The 24,335-nt window shown below is 48.6% G+C and overlaps 1 protein-coding gene across 7 annotated transcripts in view; it reads right to left on the reverse strand.

Moving 5' to 3' along the window:
- The window catches only part of MAST2 (microtubule associated serine/threonine kinase 2), a 391,471-nt gene that overhangs the window by 325,076 nt on the left and 42,060 nt on the right, over window positions 1-24,335 (reverse strand). The window lies entirely within an intron of this gene.

Consider the following 24,335-nt stretch of genomic DNA (forward strand, 5'->3'; position numbering starts at 1 on the left):
TAGAAGACCGGCAGCCCGGAGAGGTCTCACAGAACACCTCTCAGACAAAGATAAAAGAGCTGCCAGTCGTATCGGAGCCCTTGGAAGCGGCGCAGGAAGGCGTGCGCCAATATGCTCCACGTCGAACTACCTGCACTATAAAGGAGCCTCTGCAGGGCCTAGAGGCGGAAAACGCGGACCTGAGTGTACAGACACTTCAGGCCCTGCCCTCCGTCCTTCAGGGGTAAATGAAGAACTCCAACAGGGGCCCAGTGCATTCCTGACCAAAAGAACTCTAGAATCAATCTCCAGAGGTGGGTCAGGACTAGTTGGGGCTGGGGCCAGGGTCTTGAGCCGGTAGCAGAGCATGGACAGGACTAGTTGGTTAAGCACCAGTGCTCTCCCTCGGAGGGAGAGACATCGGAGTAGCCTCGTCCATTTCCGGATCCGCTCTATCACCCCGCCCTCTAAATTTTGCCAGTTCTCCGGCGGGGAAGGGTGCGTGGCGGAAAGGTAAACGCCGAGATAGAGCAGTGGACCCGCACTCCACCGGATGGTCTGAAGTGCGGGTGGGAGGGAGCCCACCTGCCGCCAGTTCCCCACCGCCAAGCCAGAGCCCTTGACCCAGTTGACTCGGGCGGAGGAGGCTGCCGAATAGATGGCCTGGCATGCCTCCACTCGCGCCAAGTTGCCCGGGTCCTGGACCACGAGGAGTACGTCATCGGCGTACGCCGACAGGACCAGCCGCAGCTCCGGCTCCCGCAACACCAACCCTGTCATCCTCCTGCGGAGGAGACAGAGGAAAGGCTCGATCGCCAGAGCGTACAACTGGCCCGAGAGGGGGCACCCCTGCCGCACTCCTCGCCCGAAGCTGACCGGTTCAGTCAGGGTCCAGTTGAGCCTAACCAAACACTCCACGGAGGCATACAGCACCCGGAGAAAACTCACAAACTGAGGTCCGAATCCAAACGCCTGCAGAGTGCTCAGGAGGTACCCAAGGTCTACTCTATCGAACGCCTTCTCCTGATCAAGAGACAGGAGGGCGAACGACAGACCATCTCTCCGCCTGAGTTCCAAAAGGTCTCGGACTAGAAATAGGTTGTCAAAAATGCTGCGACCCGGGACAGTATAGGTCTGGTCTGGGTGGATCACGTCTGCCATCATGGACCCTAGCCGCAGCGAGATTGCTTTTGCTAGGATTTTGTAATCCGTGCTAAGGAGTGAGACGGGACGCCAGTTTCGTAGATCACGGAGGTCCCCCTTCTTCAGCAGCAAGGCGAGCACCGCTCGCCTGCACGACAGAGGGAGGACCCCGCTCTGCAAGGACTCAGCCCAGACGGTGACTAGGTCTGGGCCGAGAATGTCCCAGAATGCGCGGTAAAACTCCACCGTCAGCCCGTCCATGCCCAGAGATTTATTGGTGGGCATGCGACGGAGGGCTTCCGAGAACTCGGCCAGGGTGAGAGGCAGTTCTAGTCGGCCTCGGTCGCCCACGCTGACCGTGGCGAGTTCCTCCCAGAGCACCCCACAAGCGCCAGGATCGGTTGGGTCCGGGGAGAAAAGGCTTGTGTAGAAGTCACGGGCCCTCCCACTCATCTCCTCCGGATCCGTGAGGGGGGTGCCATCTTCCGCAAGAAGGCAGGTGACGTGTTTCTTGGCCCCCCTCGTTTTCTCCAGGGCATAGAAGAAGTGGGAGCCGCGGTCCATCTCCCGAAGGAGGCGGATGCGGGACCGAACGAAGGCACCTCGGGCTCGGTGGTCCTCGAGGGCTCGGAGCTCCTCCCGCTTCTCCCGGCACGCTCCGCAGAGGGATGGGTCCTCGGGGTTGGCGGCCAGGCGCCTCTCCATCTCTAAGACCTCCCGTTCCAACTGCTCTATCGCCGCATTTCGCCGTCGGCTGGTGCCCTGAGTGTAGTCATGGCAAAAGAGCTTGGCGCGCACCTTCCCTAGATCCCACCATCGCCGCACCGAGGGAAAGGCACGCCACTGCTCTTGCCAGGCCAGCCAAAACTCCCGGAAGGACGTCACAAAGCTCTCGTCCTCCAACAGGCTGTTGTTAAAGTGCCAATAGGCTGGCCCCGGTCTCTCTGCATGGAGGGAGACCGTTATGGTGGCTAAATGATGGTCGGAGAATGGGGCCGGCCGAATGGTGGAGGAGTGGGCCTGTGAAAGATGGAAACGGGATAAGTAAATACGGTCCAACCGAGAGTGGTGTGACCGATGGGCCTCCACCCGGACAAAGGTGAACGTGGAAGTATCGTCTGGGTGATGGTCACGCCAGACGTCCACTAGGGAATGATGTTCGACTATTCCTTGAAGAATGTTCGCGGCGGCTGGGCTCAGCTCGGCCCCTGAGCAGTCCCATTCCTCGAGGGTGGTGTTAAAGTCCCCTCCCAGGACCAGGCACTCGTGTGAATCTAGGGTGCCGAGGAGGTCGGACACCCGCTGATAGAATTGTGGCCACTTTGGGCTCGTTTGCGGGGCATAAATGTTAACAAGGTTGACCACGAGCCCCTCCATACGGACTCGAAGGTGCAGCAGGTGGCCCGGCACGGTCTCAGTGACCCCTAGCACCTTGGGCCGTAGGGTGGGGGAGAACAGGGTCGCCACTCCAGCTTGCCAAGTCGTGAAGTGGCTAAAGTATACCCCGTCCCCCCACTCCAGCCGCCACCTGGCCTCGACGGGTGGGTCCGTATGGGTCTCCTGTAGGAAAGCTACAGAGTACCCCCCTTCCCGAAGGTAAGAGAGCACCTGGGACCTGCGGAGAGCCATCCTACAGCCCCTGGTGTTCAAGGTTGCAATAATGAGAGGCATCATGCGGAGGGCTGGGGGGTTCTTATTGGTGGGGGTGTTCGTGGCCCCCGGCGGGTTGCGCAGCAACCCATGACCCATCCCATGGATGGGTAAATCTTTTCGGAAGCCGCAGGCCCGCTTGTAGGCCGCAGCACCGCGCTTTCCTTGCCCCCTGCCCTCCTTTTTAAGGGCCCTTGTGGCCTGAAGAATTTGATCAAAGTCCCCCCATAGCTGAAGAGCTAGCTGTACCCTATTCCGGGCGCCCCGGGTGTGTTCTAGGAACTTCCGTAGTGCATGCCGCAGCTCATGGGGGGGGGGGGGTTACGATTTCCAGGGTGTTCCCTGGTGGGGCTCTTAATGCAGCCTCGTGGTCCGCTAAGGCGGGTAGGCAGGGTGCGGACCACCGACGGGGCGTCTGACAGGCTGGGGTTATTAAATCCATTTCACGCATTGGGGTGGAGAGGGATGGCGGGTGAAAAATTGCAACTCCTAATGGGTCACAACTAGAAAGTGCAAAGACTGCTCCCTGGGGGGAATCTGCGGAAGGCGGGAAAGAAATAACCCCAGGGGCGGCAATAGCATTGCAGGAGGAGGTGAATTGGGCAGGGACAGGGGTGGGGGCAGGGGCAGAGGTAAGGCTCTGGGCTTCAGGAGGCGAGCAGCTAAAAGAAGGTGCCTGCTGAGCAGAGTCGAGGGTTAAGGGATAAGGGAGGGGGCTCCCAGTGATGCTAGGTGCTGGCTCCGTGGTGGTCTTGGCGGCCATGGCATCAGGTGGTGGACCACCTTCTGCGGGGCGCTCACCCGGGAAGGCAATTAGGGGGAGGGAGAATAGGGAAAGGGGGGCTGGGGTGAGGTTGCCCAGATCAAGGCCAGCCGGCAGTAGATCATCCTCTCCCTGGGTGACTGGGGTCAAATCTAGGGCCTCAATCTCCGCATACACGGAGGAGAGGCCAACTCCTGCTACCCCGGGGGCCTCTCCTCGAGGGCCCGCCTCAACAGTCGCCTCGGGGTTCGCGGGGGGTTCGGGTGGTATCCGGGCAGAAGGAACGTCCTCAGGGGTCTCGGAGGGGAGGATCTCTCGTGGAGGAGGGATTCTGCCCTCCAATGTCAGTCTGTCTTCCCCTCCCGACACCAGCAGATGGATCTCACTTGTGGCCGTAGTGGAAGGCTCAATATCAGTGCCTCCCTTCCTGGTCTTCCGGGGGGCTTCCGCATCAGATGGCTGCAGCGGAGCTTGAGCCTTCCGCTTGCCTTGCTTCCCCTAGACTAGGGTCCAGCCCTCCATAGCATCATCTGGGGGTTGGTTAGCAGGGGTCGTGTCGGGGGGGTAACGGTGAGGGAGCATGAGGGGCGGGGGGTTCTCCTTGGGGCGGGCCCTCTCCTATACCCGGTAATATCTTGGCCACACCCTCCTCCATAGCCTCTGCCAGATTGGTAATAGCAAGGGTGGGACTCCCTTGCTCGCCTGGGCGTTGTAGGGAAGGTGTTTCTTGGGCCCAGACGGGAGCAGCGGCGGGTCGAGTAGGAGGAGGGTTGGGTTCAGGTGCTGGGTGGCCAGGGGCGTTGGCAACGACGGGGCCGATGTCCTGGCGGGTCTCGGGTGCCCCTCCCCCCTGGGCTAAAGGGCAGTCTCTGCAGACATGCCCTGCTGATCTGAGGTAGCACCGGGCCTCTCCGGTGGAATAAAAGACCCGATAGAGGGCTCCTTGGTAAGGGACTAGGAAGGACCCCTCGAGCGCCTCTCCGTCACGCGCCGCCGCCGGCGGTAGAAGCTGCACTTGCCGGCGGAACGAAAGGACGTGACGGAGGGTGGGGTCCTTGCAGCCCAACGGGAAAGGGCTGATGACAGAGACAAGTTTCCCCAGGGTGAAGAGAGCAGGTAACAGAGCAGCCTTGGGTAAAAAGGGAGGAACGGAGGTGAGGACGAGGCGAATGCCCAGGGACAAACACCCCCCCCACCGCCAGGCCCCTCTCCACCGCCTCCTGGGCAGCAGCCTCCGAAGCTAAGAAAAGAACGACCTTCCCATACATTTTGGAGGCCGCCACAATAGCTGTGGGTCCTACCACCTTCGCCAACGCCTGCACGTATGTCTCCACGTGGGGCGAGACGGGCACCAGGAGGCAACGGACACCGTGCCTCCTGGTCAAGGTGGGGAAGGGGCCCCGGCAGCTGGTGATGGTAGCGGAGGCAGTGGGTGGGCGAGATGACGAGGCGGCAGGCATGGGGGAGCCTGCCACCGCCTGGGCATACGCCCTGGGGGCCGGGGGAGGGACGTTCGCAGAGCTGGTGGGGGGAACAGCAGGGAGGGACGCCATGGTCAGTAACGAGGTCACAGTGGTGGGGGCAGCCCCTGCCATGGAGGGCTTAGTGGTTTTAGTGGGGCCCTTTCCTTTCTTCCCACCCTGGCCTTTCTGGCCAACTGGGGGGGGTTCCTAGAATCTAGGGGGGCGGTGGACGTAGCAGCGGCAGTAGTCGCCCCGGTGCCTCCTGCTGCCGGTGCCAGGTGTTTTGACAGTGGTGGGGGGGGTTGGGGGTTGGGCAGGGGGGCAGGTGGGGGAGGGACAACTGATATTATTAGAGGGGCCTCACCCCTCTCATTCCCTGCCATTGTGAGCAGGGAGAGACGGGGAGACACCAGAAGGAGGAGGGGGGAGGGGGAAGCAGATTAACCGCTCCTCCCTGCTGGGCTGCAGGCGGGGGGGGGGGTACCAAATGGGTGGGACGGGAAGGGGGGAAAAAACAGAAATCGGGGTCCGGTATAGGGGCAAGCTGTGGGGTGAACAGTCCGGGGGGGGGGGGTTGTGGACCCACGCACGTTTGTCCAAAGAGTCTCGTTTGGTCGGCTGATATGTCCGGTCCGAAAGGCAAAGTTCAAAGCAAACAGCTGGATCCGAAGGCAGATGGCAGGTTGCCAGCAGGGACGGACGGCGGGGGGCCGTGACAGTTGTAATAATGTTGGGGGGGCACCGATGGATCAGGGGGCAGCTCCGTGCCACACCCCCTGTGCCGCCACAAACACAATTAAACCACAGTCAAACTCCCCCCCACGAGAGTATAATTCAAAAAGTTACTCAGTCTTACGGCCCCCTCCACGATGATTGTAGCTTCCCTGGGTGATTTGTCTGTCTTCTGTTTTCTTCTCCAGCTGTGTTGGCTGTGTTCCAAGGCTTCCGGCAGGCCGAGAATGTTGCAGAGATAAGCTGACAGCAAAATGGCTGGGTCTGGGGGCTTCCACTCTCCCCTCCGGATAGCGGGTCGGCAATCTTCCCCCCCTCCTCCGGGGGTTTCAGCTGAGGCAAATAGCTGCGCCCGAGAGCAGGCGTGGGAGGGGGGGTTCTGGCGGCAAGCTGGCAGCCGACCAGCACTCAACGGCAGCAAAAAAAAACGGCAAAAAAAACAAAACAAAACAAAAAAAGTGTCTGGCCCGGTCGCGGGGGGGGGAGGGGGGGGTGAAGGGACGACACGACTAAGGCAGGGTCGAAAAGTAAGAAAAATCCAGGCCAGGGGGCTTTAGGAAAGAATAGAAAGCAGATAGCTGAGGAGCAAGCAAGGGACGTCCCCTTTCCCAACAGGGAAGGTTCCAGAACAATCAGGAACCTTCTGGAGACAATTAAGACAGGCTGATTAGAACACCTGCAGCCAATCAAAAAGCTGTTAGAATCCATTAAGGCAGGCTAATCAAGGCACCTGGGTTTAAAAAGGAGCTGACTTCAGTTTGTGGTGCGCATGTAAGGAGCCAGGAGAAGGAGGCGCTAGGAGCTGAGAGTGAGAACGCATACTGTTGGAGGACTGAGGAGTACAATCATCATCAGACACCAGGCGGAAGGTCCTATGGTGAGGATAAAGAAGGTGTTGGGAGGAGGCCATGGGGAAGTAGCCCAGGGAGTTGTAGCTGTCGCACAGCTGTTTCGGGAGGCACTCTAAACAGCTGCATTCCACAGGGTTAGAGGGCGGGCCCGAGTTCCCCCCCAAATCCTCCCAACTCCTGGTCAGACACAGGAGAAGTTGACCTGGACTGTGGGTTCACAAAAACGGCCAAACTAAGGGCGACCATGAAGCTCCAAGGCGAGCAAATCTGCCAATAAACGCAAGACCCACCAAAGTATAGGAGAAACTTTGTCACACATGTTAATCTTATATTGTTCTACTTTTTTAATCCAAATGTCGTGAGAAACCAAGTCAAATGCCTTTCAGAAGTTTAAGTATATTACTTTAATACTATTAGTTTTATCAACCAAACTTGTCATCTCACCACAAAAAAAAATATATCAAGTTAGTTAGGATCTATTTCCCATAAGCACATGTTGATTTTCATTAATTACCCTCCTTTAATTTTTTATTAATTGAGTCCCAATTCAGATAGTCCATTATCTTGCCCAGGATCAATGTCAGGCTGACAAGACCTATAACTACCCAGGTCATCCTGTTCACCCTTTTTGAAAGCTGGCACAACATTAGCTTTCGTCCTGTCTTCTGGAACTTGCCCAGTGTTCCAAGACAAACTGAAAATCTACATTAGTGGTCCAGCAGGCACCTCAGTGAGCTCTTTTAAAACTCCTGGATACAAGTTACCTAGACCTGCTGATTTTAAAATGTCTAACTTTAATAATTAGAAGTGGAATGGAAATATGTTATTACCACTGTTAGGATATAGATATTCAGGCCTGTCTGCAAAGGCCTGTACTTTAAGAATTTAGGGGTATTCTTATCACTTGGCTAGTTCTAGAGGTATAAAAGAAGAATCAAAATCACTGTCTGCTGGTGTAAGGGCCTTCTCTTACTGTGACAGTCTGAGGCCCTGTTCTTAGGCTAAGGCCTTTGGCTAAGCAACAGAGGCAGCCATAAGCTAGGAAGCGACCGGTCACCTCCTCACATCCCAAACTAGTCACATTGAAATAAGGTGCTATTGGGCTGTTAGGTTTCAGAGTAACAGCCGTGTGAGTCTGTATTCGCAAAAAGAAAAGGAGTACTTGTGGCACCTTAGAGACTAACCAATTTATTTGAGCATGAGCTTTCGTGAGCTACAGCTCACTTCATCGGATGCATACTGTGGAAACTGCAGAAGACATTATATATACACAGAGAACATGGGCTGTTAGGCACCATCAGGACAGGATTGTATTCCTATCACCTCTAGAGAAAGGGAAGTGCCTAGAAAATGTAAAAGGAAACTTAGTTTGATAGCATCCTGTCTGGCAAGAACTCACTTTTCAATAACTGGGATGTGAAATCCTCACTTCTGTATTGTTTTGTCATTATAGTTCCCACTTTGCTATTGTTTGTCTGTATAATCTGTCTGGTTGTGTGATTGTTCCTGTCTGCTGTATAATTAATTTTGCTGGGTGTAAACTAATTAAGGTGGTGGGATATAATTGGTTACGTAATCATGTTACAATACGTTAGGATTGGTTAGTTAAATTTCAGGAAAATGATTGGTTAAGGTATAGCTAAGCAGAACTCAAGTTTTACTATATAATCTGTAGTCAATGAGGAAGTGAATGGGTGTGGGTGGGGGGATGGGAACAGGGAATGGGGGTGCGGAAATTGGAATCATGTTTTGCTAAAGAGGGGAAATGGGAATGGGGGTAAGAAAATTGGAATAATGTTTGGCTAAGGGCAGGAATGGGAACAGGGACACAGGTGTAAGGCTCTGTGGTGTCAGAGCTGGGAAGGAAGATACTAAGGAAGAAAACTGAAATCATGCTTGCTGGAAGTTCACCCCAATAAACATCGAATTGTTTGCACCTTTGGACTTCGGGTATTGTTGCTCTCTGTTCATGCGAGAAGGACCAGGGAAGTAAGCGGGTGAAGGAATAAGCCCCCTAACAACCACTATATGATGAGACTGCATCATCTGTTTTTTCCACAAAGGCAGAGCAGAAATCTTTATTTAACACTTCTGACTTTTGTGCGTTATTTATTGATAATTCTACCATTTCCATCCAGGAACGAACCAATACTATTGTCAAAATTAAGACAGTTATTCACCTTGTGCAGTAACATATTCTTCGAGACGGTTGTCCTTGTGAGTGCTCCACTTTAGGTGTCTTTGCACCCTGCGTTTCTAGTAGGAGACTTGTGGTAGCAGTGCCCCGGCTGGTTACGCACGTGCAGCAGCCACTCTCGCGCCACTCCGAGCAGTTACCTCACGTGTGCAGCCAACCACCACCCAGTTCCTTTTTTATCCCAGAGGATGGAGCTGAAACTCCAAAGCAGAGGTGAGGAGAATGGGTAGTGGAGCACTCACAGGGACAACCATCTCCAAGAGCCTCAGTTACTGAACAAGTTGAGTAACCTTCTCCATCTTCGAGGAGCGTCTCTGCGGGTGCTCCACTTTAGGTGACTGAAGAGCAGTGCCTCTCGGTGGAGAAGAGGGGCTCCGGAGTTGATGTATGTGTGGTGGAGAGTACCGACAGTCCAAAGTGAGCATCTGCAGCTGACTGCTGTTCCAGGGCATAACGTTTGGTGAAAGTATGGGGCGATGCCCATGTAGCTGCTTTACAAATGTCAGTGACAGGTTCATGCTTGAGAAAGGCTATGGATGTGGACATAGCTCTAGCGGAGTATGTGCGAAGTCCAGAAGGAACTTGCAGATTGCAATTTTGGTAACATATTTGGATACAATTAGAGATCCATTTAGAAAGTCTCTGTTTGGAAATGGTTTGGCCTCTTGATCATTCTGTTGTGGATACAAATAGCCTGGACAATTTTCTGAACATTTTTGTTCTCTCTATATAGAACGCCACTGCTCTGCAGACGTCTAGCATATGAAGGGACACATCCCTGTTATTGGCGTACGGCTTGGGAAAGAATACAGGTAAGTAAATGGGTTCGTTGAGATGGAAGGAGGCGGCGACCTTGGGTATGAATTTAGGGTGTGCATGTAGGATGACTTTGTCCTTGAGGAATGTGGTATAAGGTGGGTGTGCCACTGGGGCACCCAACTCTCCCTCTCTTCGTGCTGATGGGATAGCTACTAGAAAGGCGACCTTCAGCAATAAGTGTAGGAATGAGTAGATCACTAGCGGTTCACAGGGTTTGCCCATTAGGGCACGGAGAACAAGGCTGAGGACCCACATAGGGGTCTGGTCCCTTAATGTGGGACAAGTGGTCTCTATACCCTTGAAAAAGCGCTTAGTCAGTGGATGGGTGAAAACAGTGAGTCCGTCCACCTTGTCGTGAAAAGTGGTGATGCCTGATAAGTGCACTCTGAGTGAGCTAGTCCAAAGGCCACTTTTTTAGTGTCGGTATGTAATCAAGCATAGTAGGAGTGATTCTGGAGTGATCTGCTTGTCTTGGCATTAGATAGAGAATCTTTTCCACTTGTGTGCATATGTTTTGTGTGTGAAGAGACATCCGCTGTTTAGCAGAATGTCTTGAACTTCTTCGAACAGCATGTTTCGAGTTCTGTCAGCCATGGATTAACCAGGCCTTGAGACAAAGTGTTAAAATGTTGGGGGTGATGGAGGCATCCTGCATCAGCAGATGACGCAAGAGGGGAGGGGTTCATGGTGATCGGACAGCCATCTGATCCAGATATGGGAACCATGTTTGTCTGGGCCATGTTGGTGCAATCAAGATGACTCTGGGATTTGTCTTGTCTGATTTTGTGTAGGACACTGCTCAACAGGGGGATTGGAGGGAAGGCATACAGGAGTGGGACCTCCCATTTCGTTAGGAAGGCGTCTCCCAGAGAGTTCTGTCCCAGTCCCACTCAGGAGCAGTACTGAGGGCATTTGGCATTGTGGGTCATGGCGAAAAAAATCTATTGAGGGGAATCCCCATTGTCAGAATGCAGTTTGCAGAATTCATCAGTCCAGTTCCCACTCTTGCATCCGTGAGAAGTTCCTGCTGAGGTCATCTGCTGGGGCATTCTGGCTTCCAGGTAGGTAGAATGCTGTGATGTATATTTTGTTGGAGATGCTCCATTGCCAGAGGTGAACTGCTTCAGTGCAGAGCAGGTAAGATTGGGCCCCTCCTTGGCAATTTATATAAAACATAGTTGCCAAGTTCTCCGTGACAATCTGGCCAGTTTTGCTGCAGATCAGGGGGAGAAAGTGATGGCAGACATTTCCAACAGCCTGGAGCTCCAGGATATTTGACTCCTCTAGGGACCAAAGGCCCTGGATGGCGTTGTCAGACAAGCGTGCCGCACATCCTATCAGAGAGGTATCTGTGGTTATAGTGACTGATGGCGTTTCCTGTTGGAAGGGAACGCCTGAGCAGACATTTGTTTTGTCCACCATGTGAGCAAGTTTTTCACTCTGCCGGGCATTGTAAGCCATCTGTTGATTGAGTGTCTGTGAGGAATGTAGATCGTACGTAGCCAGATTTGTAGGCATCTCATATGCAGCCTAGCATGTTTTACAACAAATGTAGTAGCCAACATGTGTCCGGGAAGTTGTAGGCGCGTTCTGGCGGACGTTTGTGGGCTGTGTCTTACTGTCGACGTGTGCCCCTGTAAAGTCCAATTGTTGGATTGGGGTTGTGGAGGAAAAATCCAGGAGGCCTAAACTTCCCAAGTAGGCCTAAAACTTTGGTCAAGCTAACTGTGTGTGTAAAAGCATAAGAAGGGCTAAGGAAAATTCCATTGTGGGGCAGGTGCAACAGCACAGCTTAAGAAATGAAACCCTAACAGCTAAAAATTAGGAAAGACCCCTTAACTGCAAAGAACAGCCTGTCAATAACAGGAAAAGCTTGTTTTGCTATATCCCAAATAAGGAAAGCTACTATTACAACTTGCATTATATGCCAAATAAGGGAAAATGCTGTTAAAAGAAGTATGCTCAACAAATTGTGGTTTTCAGCTATATAAACTCCTGTATTTTCTGCTGACGCAGAGCAGCTATGGCTGACTCTCCCTGTATACTTATACTTGAATAAAGCCTCAGGCAATTCTGACTTCAAACACAACGTGTAGTTAATTTTCCACCACGGGGTCAGGGTGGATTTCTGCAGGTTGATTTGTAACCCAAGGTTTGTAAATAGGGTTAAAGTGGTGTGAGTAGCGTGGACTGCTTTGGTCTCTGTGCTTTTAGCAGGCAGTTGTCTATCTTGGGGAATATGATCACACCCTGCTTGCAAAGGTGTGCTGCTGCAACAGCTAGTACTTTGGAAAATACCCTCGCAGCCATGGAGAGGCCAAAAAGAAGTACCTTGTATTGGTAATCCAATAGGTTGCCCAGAGTGAATCGTAGGAATCTCCTGTGCACCAGGTGGATAGTGACATGAAGTAAGTGTCCTGTAGGTCGAGGGCCAAGAGCAAATCTCCTTTCTCCAATGCCAAAATTATGGTTGCTAGGGTTACCATCTTGAAGCGCTGTGTTCTCACTAACTTGTTCAGTTTGCGCAAGTCCAGAATGGGCCTCCATCCACCTGTTTTCTTTAGAATGAGAAAGTAATGTGAATAAAACCCCTGACCCCCGTGCTGAACTGGTACTGGTTCCAGAGCACCTAACTGCAGGAAATGGTTTGTTTCCTGCTGTAATAGATACTCGTAAGATGGGTCCCTGAAGAGGGACGGGGAAGGGGGTGGGTAGGTGGAATAGAAAGAAAGGGGATAGAATAGCCCTTCTGTATAATTTCCAGAACCCACTTGTTTGAGGTGATGGTTCTCCAGACTGGGTAAAAGGGTGTAAGGCGGGCACCATATCCGCTGGAAATTAGAGGGGACTCTGGAATCGGAGAATGTGGGGTTCTCGTGTCCTCGACCAACACTTCAAAACGTTTGCCTAGAAATGGGTGGCTGAGACATAAGCAACTGCTCCTGTGTCCGACGACGTCTCGTCTGGGGCTACTTGTGGCGCTGGTCATAATGTCGTTGAGGCTGGGCATATGGGGCAGGGCAGAATCATTGGTTATAAAATCTGCCGTTTCTTTTTGTTCGCAGGGACATAGATTCAGAGTGCCTTTAGTGTCGCACGGGAGTCCTTCAGGGTGTGTAAGAGACATCCGTGCTCTCTGCAAACAATTTTTGCCCTGCAAAAGGTAACTCCTCTACAGTCGCCTGAACTTCCCTGGGGAAGCTGGAGAGATGGAGCCATGAAGCCCTCCGCATGACGACAACGGGCGGGGTGATGGGGCGGGCTGCTATGTCAGCAGAATGCAGAGAAGCCTGCAGGGCCGTTCTGGCGATGAGGAAACCTTCAGCTATATCAGCCTTATATTGTTCTTTTTTGTCAGTTGGGATGTGCTCAATAAAAGATGACATCTGAGAAAAAACGTTGGGTGTGTACTTGGCCAGTAACGCAGAATAGTTTGTTATGCGAAACTGGAGGGTCGCCGGTAATAGGCTTTTCTGCCAAAGAGGTCTAGGCGTTTCCAGTCTTTATCACAGGGGGTGGTTTTGGTCTGATGTTGCTTCCCCCTTTGATTAAATTCCTTTGAGTTTAAAAACCAATGAGTTTGGGATAGGGTGAGTAAATTTAAAAAAAAAAAATTAAAAAAACACTCAGCTCCTTTAGCTGGCACATAGTACCACTTGTCAGATCTCTTACAAGAAGGTGGAGCCGTGGCTGGCATCTGCCATACGATTTTTCCTGGGTCCATAATGGCAGCATTAATGGGTCTTGCTATCTTGGCTGACGGAGAAACTTGCAATATATCTGTCAGCTTATGTTGAGTCTCTGGTAGCTCAGCCAGTGAGATGTCTAATGAATCAGCTACTCTTTTAAACAAATCCTGAAAGGATTTGAAGTCATCTCCTGATGTTGGGGGAGGCGGTATTATTGTTTCGTCCAGAGGCGAAGACGAGATGTGGGTAGGGTGTCACGCTCTGGTCTGTCCGCAGATTCTTCTGCTTCATCCTCCAACAGTTCTGGGGAAGCTGAAGCAGATGGCGAAGGCGGATCGCTGTGTCCTAGACCTGTGTGAATTGGAGAGCTGGATGTTCTGGGCTCTGTATGATGCCCAGGGGTCCCAGTATGCCCACTGCGATGGGAGGGTCACGGAAGGGGGCACCCATTGTGGAGGTTGCCAACCTGCGCCCGCAAGGGTCCAGGTTTGGGAGAGGAGTGGAGAGGGGTGCCCATTCCTGTCTCCACTTCATCACTGGAAAGAGGAAGGGCCAAGAAAGCAGGTGTAGTGATAAAGCTTGGCCCTGACTTGGCTTAGGTACTGTCGGTGCCAAAAAGCAAAGTTCCCAGGGTGGAAGTAATGAGGAGGTCCGCCTGCTTGACAAACTGTTGTGGTACCCGGAGGTTCAGTACTGGCGGCGGAAGCAAACTTAGACTGGGAACCAGAGAGAGCGTTCTTGGTGCCGTAGACTTACCGTATTGTATTAGTGCAGCAGACGACACCATAGTTCTGTTCTGTGCCTGAGGCTTCTTAGGTTCCCTCGGTGCCAAGCTAGGAGGCTTAGTTTTTCTGCTGTGAGAGCAAGACCGCACCGGGTCTTTCACTTTCCTGGACATCTCCGTACTGGAGCCTCGCAGTCCAGCGCTCTCGGTGTCATCGGTACCCGGGCACTTTTTGTGGTTGGAGATTGCTTTTTAGGAGGCGAATCACAGTGTGACGAAGAGTGAGAGTGCTTTTTGGGGGCTTTTTTAGAACCAGGGTCCTTAGCAGCCATTTTTGACAAGGACCCCTATATCTGAGGCAGTTGCAGGTGAGGACTGGCAAGGTGGTGTCGGGGACTCAGGGTCAGAGGGATCTCTCCAGCATTAAAAGTTTTAGTTGGAAGTCCCTAGCCTTCCTTGTCCTCACTGTGAGTTTCTTGAAGTGGGGACACTTTTGGGTAATGTGTCTCCCCCTCTGGCAATGGACATACTGCGCGTGGGCGTCTGTCACTGGTACTGAAAGTCTGCAGGTCAGGCAGCACTTGAAACTTGGAGAGGCAGGCTTTTCCAAGGCTAAGCTGAATAAAGAATAGGAATAGTCCCAGTCTAATGCCTCTTCAGCGACTGCCCACCTGAGTCAGGGAGGAAATAACAAAATTTAATGGTAAACAGAACAAAAATGAAAGGAGAAATCAATAACGAGGGAAATAGCTGAGAAAGTAGGAGAGATTAGAAGAATATGAGAGCTGCAAAGGGCATTGCTCTCGTTCTGACCGAAACCAGAGGTGGTAGAGAAGGAACTGGTTAACGGTTGGCTGCGTGCATAAGGTAACTACTCGGAGCGACGTGAAATGGCTGGTGCACGTGGCCAATCAGGGCACTGGGCACTGCTACCACAAGTTACTGACTAAAAGCGCAGGGCGCCAAGACACCAGAAGTGGAGCACCCACAGAGACACTCCTCAAAAAACTTTTCGTTCACAATATACTTAAATTCCTTATTGTTCTAAACTCTTCTGGTCAAAGGTTTCTCCTTGTGTCCCTTGACTTCCTTTATCAATTTTCTACAATTCCTAACTTCTGATTTATATTCATTAATATCAAGTTCTCCTTTCTTCCATTTGTTATATGTAAATTTCTTGGTTTTTACAGCTGCCTTCCCTTCCCTTCCAAACCAGGTTGTTTTTTTTAAACCATCCAGCATCCTTCCTCGATTGCTGGCTTGTGGCTTTTTGGGCATCTAGTAAGGTGGTCTTAAATGATGCCCAATTATCATGCACATTTTTCTGATTAAATGCTTCCTCCCAGATGATGATACTCATAATTGCTTTCAAATTCCTGAATTTGGCCCTACTAAAGTACCAAATGAATATGTTAATGGTCTGGACTTCATACTATTTGCATATTATAAATGTGACCGGTCATGATCACTTGTACCTAAGCTACCATTTAATTCTGTGATCAGTTCCTCTTTACATGTTAGGACAAGGTCTAATATAGAATTCCACTGTGTTGGCTGCAGCACTTTTTGAGTTAGGAAACTGTCATTTATAATGTTAAGAAATTCTGCAACATGAGACCTTCAGCATATCACTCAAATTAAAATCCCCCACAATCACACAGGTTTTTTTTTCCCTGCACATTAAATAGGTGAGTAAGGAGGTAGTAATCCTATTCCCTTGGGTGATTTGGTGGTCTATAGCAGACACCAACTGTTACCCCATCTTGTTCTTTATCTGATAGAATACTGATTCATAAGCATTCAAGATCATTTTCTTCCAAGTTATCTGTGACTGTGAAACACCACATGCCCTCCCCTTTTGCCCACTCAGTTTTTCCAAAATAGGTTATAAACATTAGTTTTAACATTCCAATCATGGGAATCATCCCTCCACGTTTCTATAATACTAACTAGATAGAATATATGCTCATAAAGGAGCAATTCCAATTCCTCTTCTGTTACCCAGGCTCCTAGCATTGCTGTATAGGCAATTCAAGAATTTCTTCTCTTCATGTCCTTTGGTTCCTTGATTAATTTTGTTCTCAACCTCTCAATTTTGTGCTGAGTGCTCATATCTCCCCTCTTTTTACCCTCCCTTTTGCTACTAGTTTAACCCCTCCTGACTACTCTAAGCCAGCCTGTCTCTGAGAAGATTGGTCCCTCTTCTGCCAAGGTATAGGACATCCAAACTCCCCCACAGAAGGTGGACCAATGTTCCACAAAACCAAAATCCTCCATCCTGCACCACTTACCTAGCCAGTCATGGACTTTCAGAAGCTTCTGCCTTCGGTCTTCCTTTGTGACAGGAACCACCTCAGAGAAAAGTGCTGAAGAATGTCCAAGCACTCTTCCAAGTTCCCTGAAATAATCTACTATCTGCAAGATACCCAGTCATGGATATCTCATTAGTGTGAATATGAATCGCCACCAATGGATCCTTGCCTGCAGGCTTCAAAAGCCTATCCAATCTTAAAGTCTTGTGTCTTGGCTCCAGGAAGACACTATACTCTCCTTTTGCCCACTTGTCCCTTGCAGAAAGTTCTTTAGATTTTTCTAAGCACTGAATCCCCAACAAGGATCATTTGTCTTCCTTGGATGGCTAGATTACTCTTCGTTGGCAAGTATGATTTTCTTACAGGTTGGGCCAAATTGCCATCCACACATCCTGTACCTCTCCCCATTCCTTTGGACCTGCTGGATCTTGAGGTATCTTCCATAGTTTCACTGCATTCCATACTAGGTCCTCAACAGGGAAACTCACAGCCACCCAAATTCTACGCTATCATGGAGACTAAAATACACTCCAACTTTCACAACTCTGTATTTGATTAATCGTTATGAGCAGACACTCATCTATTCTATAACAGACTGAGAAAAGCCTTTTATAAGCTTGATTATATACACGTTTGATTTTGACTCTCCCACACTATATAGCCAAACTCCAAATGATCTGCATGAAATCTCAGAGGGAGTTTTAAGTCAGGACAGATTCCCCACCGACGCACTTTTAAGGAAAAGAAAGATAACAAAAGCAAAAGAGATGTTTGAAAGTTTAAGCTTATTTAACAGGAAAACTATTGATAATGCTACAATTAAATACAATATACAACGGACAACACAACTTCTTTACTCCTTTTTATTGAAACAACAAGGAGTCCGGTGGCACCTTAAAGACCAACAGATTGATTTGGACATAAGCTTTCGTGGATTGAAAAACCACTTCTTCAGATGCACGGAGTGAAAATTACAGATGCAGCCATTATTATGACACATGAAGAGAAGGGAGTTACCTCACAAGTGGAGAGCCAGTGTTGACAGGGTCAATTCAATCAGGGTGAATGTAGTCCAATCCCAATAATTGATGAGGAGGTGTCAATTCCAGGAGAGGGAAAGTTGCTTTTGTTGTGAGCCAGCCACTCTCAGTCCCTATTCAAACCCAAATTAATGGTGTTAAACTTGCAAATGAATTTTAGTTCTGCAGTTTCTCTTTGAAGTCTGTTTCTGAAGTTTTTTTGTTCAAGTATGGCTACTTTTAAAACTGTTATAGAATGTCCAGGAAGATTGAAATGTTCTCCTACTGGCTTTTGTATGTTACCATTCCTGATGACCGATTTGTGTTCATTTATTTTTACGTAGAGACCGTCCCGTTTGCCGATGTACATGGCAGAGGGGCACTGCTGGCACACGATGGCATATATCACATTGGTAGAGGTGCAGGTGAATGAGTCCCTGATGGTGTGGCTGATGTGGTTGGGTCCTCTAATAGTGTCGCTAGAGTAGATATGGGGACAGAGTAGGCAACGTGGTTTGTTACAGGGACTGGTTCCTGCATTAGTGTTTCTGTGGTGTGGTGGGTAGTTGCTGGTGAGTATTTGCTTCAGGTTGGGGGGCTGTCTGTAAGCAAGGACTGTCCTGCCTCCCAAGGTCTGTGAGAGTGAGGGATCGTTTTCCAGGATAGGTTGTAGATCGTTGATGTGCTGGAGAGGTTTTAGCTGGGGGCTGTATGTGATGGCCAGTGGTGTTATTTTCCTTGTTGGGCCTGTCCTGTAGTAGGTGACTTCCTTTTTTGCAGAGGGTGGGTCTTTGAAGGCATCTTAAAATTCAGTTCTCTTTCAGTTGGTCGAAATGGCTTAGTCCTTGACCTAGTGAGTGTTGGATAAACTTAAATCCTGTACAGTAGCCATCTCAGGACAGATCAATATAAATAGTAAACTTGACTCAAGAATATAACTAGTCACACTATTGTTCAGAAGACCGAATTGTATCCCCAAAATTTCCACTTAAATTCTGGTTTCAGAGTAGTAGCCGTGTTAATCTGTATCCGCAAAAAGAAAAGGAGGACTTGTGGCACCTCAGAGACTAACAAATTTATTTGAGCATAAGCTTTCGTGAGCTACAGCTCACTTCATCGGATGCGTTCAGTGGAAAATACAGTGGGGAGATTTATATACACACAGAGCTCACGAAAGCTTATGTTAGTCTCTAAAGTGCCAAAATTTGTTAGTCTCTAAGGTGCCACAAGTCCTCCTTTTCTTTTTTCACTTAAATTCTGCTACTAATGTCAGATGGGAAATTTTGTAAATGTATGTATCTGACATTAGTAGCAGAATTTAAGTGGAAAAAAGAAAAGGAGGACTTGTGGCACCTTAGAGACTAACAAATTTTGGCACTTTAGAGACTAACATAAGCTTTCGTGAGCTCTGTGTGTATAAAAATCTCCCCACTGTATTTTCCACTGAACGCATCCGATGAAGTGAGCTGTAGCTCACGAAAGCTTATGCTCAAATAAATTTGTTAGTCTCTAAGGTGCCACAAGTCCTCCTTTTCTTTTTTCACTTAAATTCTGCTACTAAATGTCAGATACATACATTTACAAAATTTCCCATGCTCGAATATCTAGCCTGCTTTAAGAAAAGGGAATAGACCTCGTCTTTTCCTAGCATTCCAGCAACTACACTAATAAGCAGCTCTTTAAATTAGCAGATTTCCAACGAAGAGGTACATTATACATTCCTCATCACCATTTGCAACACCTTCTGCAGTACTAATAAATTTTATACTTTTTACAGTACGTCTCTTGGAGCTGTTTAAACTTCAGCTTTCAAAAAAGTTTGAAGAAAATCTGTTAAAGACTACATTCCTTAGAAATTAAGTAACAATGATACATAACATGTCTTGCCTTTAAACCAGTCATATTTCTGATATATGGAACAGCATTACTTAATTAAGCTATAGTCAGAATTTATCTTTCAGAACTTTATGTTCCATCCATATTTGATTTGATCCATATTTTCCCTTTTTTGGCATAGACAGTGGGAGTGCAATGTCGCTATTATTCATATTCCAAGAATCCCAAAACTGCTATGAGCAAATTCTCAAACATCTAGTATACTCTTATTTACAGTTCAAAAACAAGGAAGAGCCTGTAGTTTTACTACATTACATAAATACAGGACAACAAAAGCAAGGATTTGGAGACCTCGGTTCAAGTCCCCACTTTGCCACAGATTTCTTGTGTGACCTTGGGCACAGGATAGATCATCTATGATTTAAAAAAATAATCAGATTTTTATTCAAATTACATGTTTTTAAAGTTGACAACCTATAAGCCCTAAACTTAATAACTGAAAAATATAAAAAATATTCAAGCAGCGCAAGTTTACTGCCAAATTTTAAAATCAAACAACTCAAGTGGTGGAAATCACTGGGCTAATCATCTGGAACCAAAGTTTGCTGAAGTGCTAAATGAGCTTTTGACAGTAGTAGCCTCTTCTGCAGATGCAGAGAATATTTTCTTCATTTCAGTTTATTCAACTAATTCATTCAAAGTTAAGAAACAAATTGGGAGTTGAAAAAGCAGAAAAACTTGTTTTCTTCTTCCAATCTAAAAACAAAAACTAGACAGGAAAGGATGAGATATATTAGTTCTAAAGTCTTGAAGGACACGGCAACCAGAAACAAATCAGTTCAATCCACTAATTACAGATAATACTTATGTTTCAGAGTAGCAGCCATGTTAGTCTGTAGCCGCAAAAAGAAAAGGAGTACTTGTGGCACTTTAGAGACTAACAAATTTATTTGAGCATAACCTTTCGTGAGCTACAGCTCACTTCATTGGATGCATGCAGTGGAAAATACAGTGGGGAGATGTTATATACACAGAGAACATGAAACAATGGGTGTTACCATGCACACTGTAACGAGAGTGATCTAGTAAGGTGAGCTATTACCAGCAGGAGAGGGGAAAAAAACCTTTTGTAGTGATAATCAAGGTGGGCCATTTCCAGCAGTTGACAAGAATAGTGTTGGTGTTCAGTTTGCAAATTAATTAATTCCAATTGGAATTAATTAATTCAAATTCAGCAGTCTCTCGTTGGAGTCTGTTTTTGAAGTTTTTTTGTTGAAGAATTGCAACTTAGGTCTGTAATCGACTGACCAGAGAGACTGAAGTGTTCTCCGGTTTTTGAATGTTGTAATTCTTGATGTCCGATTTGTGTGCATTTATTCTTTTACATAGAGACTGTCCGGTTTGGCCAATGTACATGGCAGAGGAACACTGCTGGCACATGATGGGCTAATCATCTGGATGTACATTGGCCAAACCGGACAGTCTATGTAAAAGAATAAATGGACACAAATCAGACATCAAGAATTATAACATTCAAAAACCAGTCGGAGAACAAACATAACTGACGTCTCATTTTAGCATAAGTGAGTAACATCTGAGAGGTGCCACCAATTTCCCACCCTGCCCCCAATAACAAAGGAGCCAAGTCCAAATAGCCTAGCAGAGCCCATGCAGGGCACCAGTGCCCTACCAAAGCGGAGCCAATCCCAAACGGTCCAATGGGGAAACCAAGCTGAAGAAGCCCAGTGAGCATGCCCCATCATATTCTGAACATCTATTCCATCTACCGTAAGCAGCACCTCATTTTGGACATTCAGATGAGCAGAGCTCCTTTGTGGATGGAGCTTGGAAAAGTCCTACAGGCATCTTTTTTTCCCCCAACTCAACCTCTCCAAGTGATTATCATGGTCTTCCATTTAAATAGCACCTTTAATCCAAAAGGGTCCCAAAGTAGCTACATTTTCTGATGATGCAAATTATAACAGACACTGAAAAATAACAACTGAAATTCAACGGCAGGCTGAAGGGTACACTAATCAATTTAGGATCGGAAATTAATATGAATACTGTATCCAAATAGAATTGCAAAGGGAATAGAGTTGGCCAAAAAATGAGAATCCCTTTCTTCAAAAAAATTCAAGTTTTTGGGAAAAAAATTGTCCCAAGCAAGGACAAAATACCAAAAATGTGAAAGTTTTCATAAACAAGGGATTTCAAGAAAAATTCCATTTCGGGAGAACCAAAACACAATTTTTCTGCTTCTCAACTGCACTACTAGAAGGCTCGTCAGTTTCACAACTGAAATTGAAAAGAACCTTTCAGTCCAGCTGAGGAGGGTACAGAGCCTGGGCTCTTAGCTTCTCCACTTCTTCCCAAGCTCTGGGAGCCAGAGAGCTGAGGGACTCAGCCTCTCCAGCCCCAGAAATGTGGGAGAGGCCGGAAGGCTGAATACACAGGGTCTCTGCACCTCTGGCTCCCAGAGCTTGGGGAGAGGGGAGTCTGAGAACCAAGGAGTCAGCCTTGGCAGCCCTTCTAGAAAGCTTTTATCAATTTGCAGGAACGAAGTGAAATTGGCAAGAGCCTTCCATACCCTCTGCTGGAGAGGCACAAATCCAGGGTACTCAACCTCTGCTTCACCCGCAAAGCCTTGGGGGGGCAGAGAGCCTGAGTGCTCATCTTTCCACCTCTATGCCTGTCTCCCTTAGCTAATCTGGAGGAAGGGAAGCTGTGCACCTGAGCTCTCTGCCTCCCAGAGCTGTGGTGGAGACTGACTGTGTTTACACTGCAATGTAAACCTAAGGTTAGTGGGATTCAAGTCAGCTGACCCATGCTGGAAAACTCAGGGCTTGAGGGTCCTCACTGATTCTTAACCCTATGTGAAGAATTTTCTAACCCAGGCTCAAACCTGGGGCTCTGGCATCCACCCTGCAGCACGCAAACTTGAGAAAACCAACCATATTGCAATCTCTCTAGTGCCCTCCTGAAAAAATCTCAGCTCTAGCCCTCTGACTTTGGTGCACAGTGGGATAGCTGTACTACCCACCCTGCATGTTATAAAAAGTTTGAACAGCCTCCCAACATAGCCTGCCTAGCAACATGGAGGAGATCCCTCTTCAAGAAGTTCTCGTTTGCACTTTCACCGGTGTCAGAAAATGGGTAGAGCTTCTGCAAGGTGCTGGTGGATATTTTGATGGCATTTGCTGACCCACCAAAAGGTCTGACAGAGCTTCGGATGGAGCAGGAGCTGGCAGAGGAGAAAGCACCCTGGCATGGCAGGCTCACAGTGGCTGATGTTGTTCATTACACTTGGAATAGCCACTGATGCCCCTATATAGGCCAGCACTTCTGGAGCAGGGCCACAAGCACAGAGTGGTCGATCACATGATCTTGCAGACCTAGGATGGCCAGCAATGGGTCCAAAACGTTCATATGAAGAAAGGATTTCTGGAATTTTGTGAGCACCTTGCCCAACCCTCCAGCATAAAGACACTCATGAGGGTACCCCTGCAGGTCCAGAAGCAGGTTACTATAGCCATCTGGAAGCCACTATCTCAGGCTGCTACAGGTCCATTGCCAACCAGTTTGGTGCTGGAAAGTCGACTGAGTAAAGTGGTGGCAGAGGTTTCAGGGGCAATCAGACATTTGGTTTACCCCAAGGTGGCAGGCATAAAAGAATTCCAGAGGTAATTGCTGGCTTTGAGACAACAAGGTTTCCAAACTGCACCAGGGCCACTGATTGCAGTCATGTGCCCATAGTTGCCCTCAAGGAACACGAGTACATAAACTGCAAAGGGTACTACTCCATAATTATGGAGGCACTTGTGGAGTAGAGGTCAATTTATTAATGTCAACATGGCCTGCACTGTGAAAGTTCACAATACCAGGGCTTTTTGCCTATCAGGAATCTACATTTGTGGACAGCCTGGGACACTATTCCCACCAAATGACACTGTCCCCACCATTATTCTGGGGAACCCTACATATCCTTTTGTGTCTTGGCTTATGAAACCATACCCAGATTTTAGAGGCCCTGGCAAAAGATAGTTTAATTACACTGAGCAGGTGTAGAATGGTTGTTGAATGTGCCCTGGGCAGATTGAAATCCCATAGGAGATGGCTACAGACACTTCTGAATGCCAATGGGTCATGAACGCTGTCCACATTACTGTGGCTTGCTGTGCTCGTCACAATCTTTGTGAAGCCAGAGGTGAGACATTTCCCCTTCAATGGGCCCATGACAGTGAGGGGGCACTGAATCGATGCACCTCCTGAGCGAGGGTAACTACCACGGCTGGAGCTGGCTGCAGCCGGGCAACAGAAGTCAGGAGCTTTGTGCTCCCATATTATAGACCTGTATGGCCTAGTGAAAGAGGGAAAATAGTACTTCTGTGAATGTGCTTGGAGGTGAGGAGATGCACTAATTGATTTGGGGAGGGTTCAGTACTGGGGAAGAGATAGGGGCTTGACTGCCATGCAATGTAGTTATGAATTGCATGACACCCTATGAAATTGGGGGTGCGAGGGTGATTTACAGTATGGATCCATATAAGGAGGTGACTAAAGTGTGGATTGCTGTGCTTAACTGTATAGAGGAATAGTGTTTGCTTCCTAATTGTTCCTGATCATGGGTTTAGCTTTATTATTTCAAATACTGATTGAATGATGAGATGCAGTGATAGTAATAAACTTTCTTGATGACATAAAAAGCTTTATCTGTAAATGTGTCAAAACAATATAACAGTCACCTGTTGCCAGGCCAGCCATCTACCATTACCACAGCCCAACACCAGTTAGAAAAGACTATTTCCAAAAACAAAAAAAGTTCAGAAAAAAGTGCCAACATGACAGAAACCCCCTACTGCTGCATGTCTCCAGGCCCGCTGTTCCCCTTTCCCTTCTTTCCCCATTTTCCGCACACTTGGCACCAGGGGAGGGAATCAGAGGTATCCAGAAGAGAGGGGTCAAGAGAGAGGGCTGCATGAGGTTTAATTGCCCTGTCCAGCTGCTCATGGGGCCCAATTCCATGGGCCACCCAGACATGGCATTTCAGTACATCTCAGGGGAATTAGGCTACAGTGTGGGGAGGCAGCAAGAGCAGTACGCTTGCAGCTATGATGGAGATGAGCTGTGTAAACAGTTCTCCCTTAGCTACTGTTCC

Source organism: Caretta caretta, chromosome 8 (assembly GCF_965140235.1).
Source record: "Caretta caretta isolate rCarCar2 chromosome 8, rCarCar1.hap1, whole genome shotgun sequence".
Lineage (NCBI taxonomy): Eukaryota > Metazoa > Chordata > Testudines > Cheloniidae > Caretta > Caretta caretta.